The following is a 6059-nucleotide window of genomic DNA, read 5'->3' on the forward strand; positions in this document are numbered from 1 at the left end:
GGCATTTAATTCCTATGTCAACCCTATGATGTGGGTGGTGGTGTTATCCTCCCATTTTCCACGAGGCATCAAGAGTTAAGTGACTTGTCCAAGGTCACCCGGTGTTAAGTATCAAAGTCGGGATTCGAACGCAGGCAGTGCTGGAATATATGCTGATACACACTGGGAAATCAAAGCAAATGAGTTTGAAACGTGTGGGGCTGACCATGGGAAGCCTTGAACGCTAAGCGAAGGTACATTTGAATGTCATACATTAAGTTATTTCATAATAAAATTTGGACTTAATACAGTGGCGAGCTACTGGCAATTTTTGAGTGAGACAGTAACTTGATTCCCCCAAAACTACTTAGTCCTGAACTATGTGACCACTATGTAAGGTGCCGTGGGGGGTATGGCTGGCTTCAAGTGGGGCGGGTGGCAACTGTGGCAATCGTCAGTGACTGTCCCTAAAGTCCTAACTTCAGTCATGCTGAAGGCTGTGATTCAGAACATTCTCACGCTCCCTCCCATCTCCATCTCATGGGACAGAGCTGGAAGGTTGTTTGGTTTGGCCCGGAGACGGAGAGCAGAGCCAAGAACCACACCGTGAAGGAAACGAGGGCCTTCAGCTCCTTCAAGTCACCTCGTCCCGCCCACTGTCCCCTCCCTGGCCTTGACCCACTCTACCACCCAGGAGGGGCATCTTTTAGTTAACTTTTCTCATCACCAGCCAAAGACAGCTTGTTTTTCTAACTAGATTTTTTTTAAATAAAAACAATACAATCATGATAAAAAACAATCCAACCACTGACAGAAAAATAAAGTGACATAGAAGCTCCCACCCCTGACTTCTCGGTCCATTCCCCAGCAATAACCAATGTGAAGTTTCTTGTATACACTTCAAAATTTTTTCTATGCGTGTATCACGTGTGTGGTTCTTATTTACATAAACTGCATCACACCATCTAACTTCTCTTGGGTTGTCTTTTCTGAACATTTCTTTGGCTGTACCATATTCTTTAAAATAGCTGCTTACTATCTATCTCACTATGTATGGATATACCCTGACTTATCCAACCTCCTCAACTGAGCAACACTTGCTGTCTACTTTTTTTGCGATTATAAACAACACGGCAGTGGCCATCTCTGTGCATAAAGCCTACCCCTCCTGGTAATCGCTCTATTCTGTCCTCACTGACTTGCCATCTATAGTCTCTACCAAGTATCTTACCGTAAAAATAAACTATTGCGTGGGATTTATTCAGTCATCATGACTCCAGAGTGAGGAAAAGGTATTTTTAACCAAGCACAGCTTGTGTTCCACCCTGGGTCACAGAAGCACAAGAGTAGGGCCCTGTCCCCAAGAAACTGGGTCTAGGATGAAGATGAGACCAATGACCAAAAAATAAGCCCGAGCCCAATGAAGGGTGGTGAGCAACTGAAAGTGAAATGATGTGGCTCTGAGACTCGCATGGCACATGGGGAATGGAAGAGCAGCCAATCAGCTTTGGGTTTGAGCTGTGACAGTTTTAGCTCCCTCATACACAGGAAAAGGTGAAAAACCTCCCCAAAGAAAATCAAATCAACGCAATTGTCATTCTGTCCCCAAATGCTTGTGTTCCAGTCATCCAAGTCCAGGCCTGGCTTATTTCCTCCTGCACAATGTGGGGCCCCTACTTTCTAGGTGAGAGCGGCATTTCCCATCTCTTTGATGTCCCTCTGAGCCCCACAAAGAAGCCAGGAAACAAAACTGTCAACCACAAATTATCTCCCAACAAGAAAGAACCACATAATCTCAGAAATGTTCCAAGATATTTCTACTTTTCTTGATGGGAAAAGGTAGGTCTTAAAAGTGCAAGGTGAGATTTGCAGAGCAGGGGTGGGGTAGGACAATGGGAAGAATCTGATCCCATCTATTTCTGTAAAACCCTCCATTAGTGATATTTTAAGGTTCTCCTAGGGTAACTACTTAAAATAGAAATAGAAAGCAAAGACCCATTTTCTGCCACTTCTCACAAGCCACCCTTGGGCCAGAGATGACTCACCCAGCCCCCATGTCCTCATTGCGCACCTACTTCTGCAGAGTGGACTGAGCTACATTAAACCAAAGGTCTCTCGGGACAGAGGTCGGACCCCCAAAGGCTAACAGACTCTTGAGTCTGTCCGAAAAGTCATGTCTAGTGGTGAATCAGCCGCCCAGGAGTCAAACCTGCAGGTCAGCCCCAAGATCTCCTAGCCAAGGAGGACACAAGTCAGCCCATATTTTATCCCCACCCCAGGAGACAGAACCAACAGAGACCACAGCAGAAGCCTTAAGTAGAACCAGAAGCAGGGCCAGGAGGGTTGGTGGCATTCGTTCCTCTTACTAGTCACAGTTCTGTCTGGAACGATTCCTAAGGAGCCCTCGCCACACATTTGTTTCCTCCTTGCAGCTCAGCAAGTCTCAAAATTGCTATGAGCCTTGGTTTTGCCTCAATTTCTTTTCCTATAAAATGGGAATGCTGTCCACCTCATGGAGCCATTGAGAAGACTGAGTAAAAAGGGCACATGTGAAGCATTTAGCTTAGGGCCTGATAGGGCCTGACAATAAACTCAATGATGACGAAAATGGTAGCAGTTATTATTCTTGTTTTTAGGAGGGCTCCTTACAGACAAATTCCTACTTCCTGTTTCCCTACTGGTGACAAGGCTGTCCCTCAAGTAGCTCCTCCCACCCTACTCATCTGCATGTGAGTCTCTGTTCCCTGGGGGGATCTCAGCACACAGCATGGGACCCACAGGAACTGTTTCCTCCACACCTACCTTAGGCACAGGCACATGCTAAGGAAATATTTTGCAGCTGACCAAACGGTGCTAAGCCCCTTGCATGGATGATCCCATTGTTCTCCAACAACTCTATGAAATAGGTACTCAGTTGTCCCATTTTGCAGATAAAAAACAGGCTCCGAGAGGTAAAGCAACTTGCACCCAGAATAAATATGTGGCACAGCTAGGATTTGAAACTGGTGCATCTGATTGCACAGCCCTGTTCTTATCCACTATGGCACACCACCTCTTTGCACAAAGAATTTTGATACGAATTTTGCAAGAGAAAAGCTGGTTGGAAAAAACCAAAAAGCTGCTCTGAGGAAGATTAAAGAGTAAAGCAAATAGCATTTGCAAAGGCTCAAGAACTCTGACAAGCCAGATGTGAGCAAAATGTTTGAAAAGACCAAATGTCCAGCCTTCCAGGGACTCACAGATGAAGATGGATGGAAAATGAGTCTCCTGGGTGGGCACAGTGTTCAGTGTGAGGAGGAAAGAGGGAAAGGGGCTGGAGGCTAATCAATGAGAAACCCGTTGGTCTGGATATTTGGTTATTTGTGAAGACTTTAGATAACAAATGGAACTTAAACCATGGGAGAGTCAAGCTTGGTTGTCGAGGCAGAGCAGCACCGTTTCACCTCCATCATGAAGGCCATTGACTTTGACAAAGGAAATGTGGACCAGACAGGCCATGAGGAGGAGTAATCAAGGGAGAGACACGCCACCATCACCACCACCAAAGCTCCACGGAGCAATATGGAAGCACACACCCTGCAGCGCCGAAGGGAACGCTCTAGCTTATACCTGATCCTTTAGATCGAATCCACTCTTAACACTCGCAGTCACTCTGTTGTCTGAGATCGGGAAAATTTAGAACTATAGGTTGGTGCAAAAGTAATTGCAGTTTTTGCAATTATTTTTAATCTTTCAAGCCACAATTACTTTTGCACCAACCTAACAGAAGAAATCTCAAGTAACATTTAGTCACCATCTCAACACCACCACCACCACCACTGCCAGCTGTCCAGGCCACCCCTACTCCACCCCCCACCATGTCAGGATATAATTAGACTCACTCCAGATGGGCTCCAAAGCAGAACCTCTAAGGAAGGGAGCTCCACACGACCTCCTCTGGCCATCAGCTCAGATGGTAACATCACCTATGACAGTGAGGATATTTCAAATGCTGTGGTTTAAACTGGTTTTCTCTTTTTTCAATCTGTAGGACATAGAGGACAGCTTTAACCTTAAATCCTTAAATTTAACACGCTTTTATAAGATATACACCAATTATTAAAAGTGGTTATCTTTGATGTGGTTATCTGAGACATGAGATGATGGAAGACCTCCTATTTTTTTTCATTGTTGTGGGTTTTTTTTTTTCTTAACCTTGATACGTTATTTCTTCCCTTTCCACCCAGTTCCCACCCCACCAATAAAAGAAGTGATACCGTGTTTCCCAGAAAATAAGACCTAGCCGAACCATCAGCGCTAATGTGTCTTTTGGAGCAATAATTAATATAAGACCCCATCTTATTTTACTATAAGACCAGGTCTTATATCATATAAGACCTGGTCTTAATTAATTTTTGATCCAAAAGACGCATTAAAGCTGATTGTCCGGCTAGGTCTTACTTTCGGGGAAACAGGGTATTTTAAAAAGCTCCTCATGGAGCATTATTTCATTGCCTCTTTTCTCTGGGCTAAGTCCTAGTTTCATTCAGAGGCTGACAACTCAGATTCCTCTGTGGGTCAGACAGGTGACATAAAGGAATGAAAAAGTGGAAGGTGGCAGGCAGCGCAGGTGACCCTGGCAAACTGCAGAGCACAGGAGGCAGAAAGGCATTCAAATTCCAGATTGGGCTGTGGGCTGCCAGCCTGCAAACTTTCCCCACAAGTACTGCTGTCCATACGTTACTTCCTGGTTCTTCACACTTTCTAAATTAGTATGTGGAGCCCAAAAGAGAATGTCTTTGGTTTTAGCCATCAGAGACATGCTATTATCTGTTGCACTGACAGCAATTTTGGTCCCGTGGCAAACACTCGCCAGCATACAGGATTTATACCTGCAAAGACTGATGAGTCTCCACCTTCTAGGAGAGGCCACAGGCGCCATGCAAAGATCCCAGGGAAATGTGACTCACAGACCTCACTCTGCATTGCCTTGAGCACCATGGAAACAGGGCACCCCATCCTGAGCAGATGGCACAGCAGACGGCCCTAGTCACGCAGCGCCTGCTATGGCAGATCAGGCCACCTCACCAAGCAGGCTTGCTTCTGTCCAACTGGCACGGAGTCACACTGGTAACTATTTACATGAGTCAAAATCCACCCAGAGGCAGCAGATGGCCAAGCCAGGCTTAGACAAGGGGCGCGAGGGGGAGAAGGGGAGGTGGAGAATGGGGTGGTTTGGGCTGTCAGAGACAGCTCCTCTATGGGCACCAAAAAATCAAAATACTCCCCTTGCTGCCTGGTCTCTCAGCCTGGTTGGAGGCTGGGAAAAGATCAGGCATGAAGAGAGCTGAAAGGATCACAGTCTGATCCCTAGACCCTGAGACAAAATGTCATTGGACACGTCCGTCCCACTCCTAAGGCACCTTCCAGCAAACCAGGCCATTCTTCTTGGCTCTTTGTCACCTTCAGTGTTGAACACAGCTGGACCGAGCCAGCAGAAAGGCCAGATCTGGCTGAGACAAGCATCCCTCCTGCACGACAAGCAACTCCAGAGTACTAGGTTTAATCCCACAACCAAGACGAATGGAGGGATCAGAGGCTCCTGTGTCTCTGTCATCTTTGTCATCTTTATCCTGCACAGGGCCCAGGGCTATACACAACAGGCAACAGGCAACCAGAGGCATTTGTTGGGATGAATTGAAAGAGTATGTGACGCAAATCCAACGGAGTGACCTTTGCCTGTGACCGGGTTTGGGGCTTGTATATTGTTTCAAGGCAGGATGTCGGTTACAGAACATTTTGTGAGCCATCATCCTGAGTCCCGACAGCACCGGTGAAATTCTGACGTCGTTAGTCCAGGGTGATAACGGGTGTTTCATTTCCTGCTTTGGAATTCTTTCAGTCATAAGACCCTTAGTGTCTCTCCCAGGCCCACAGCCAGATTTGGAACGAGAATGATACTCATGCACGCCCACGTGGACTGCAGCTTTCATGTGCCAAGTGGAGAGGATCTGAGCCTGAAGTGTTTTCTTCTTCCTTCTCTTCTCTTCTCTAGCTTTCGTCCCACCAGGGAGGCTGTGGAGGGTGCCATTCTGTAGTGA

The sequence above is a fragment of the Rhinolophus ferrumequinum genome, chromosome 16 (assembly GCF_004115265.2).
Source record: "Rhinolophus ferrumequinum isolate MPI-CBG mRhiFer1 chromosome 16, mRhiFer1_v1.p, whole genome shotgun sequence".
NCBI lineage: Eukaryota > Metazoa > Chordata > Mammalia > Chiroptera > Rhinolophidae > Rhinolophus > Rhinolophus ferrumequinum.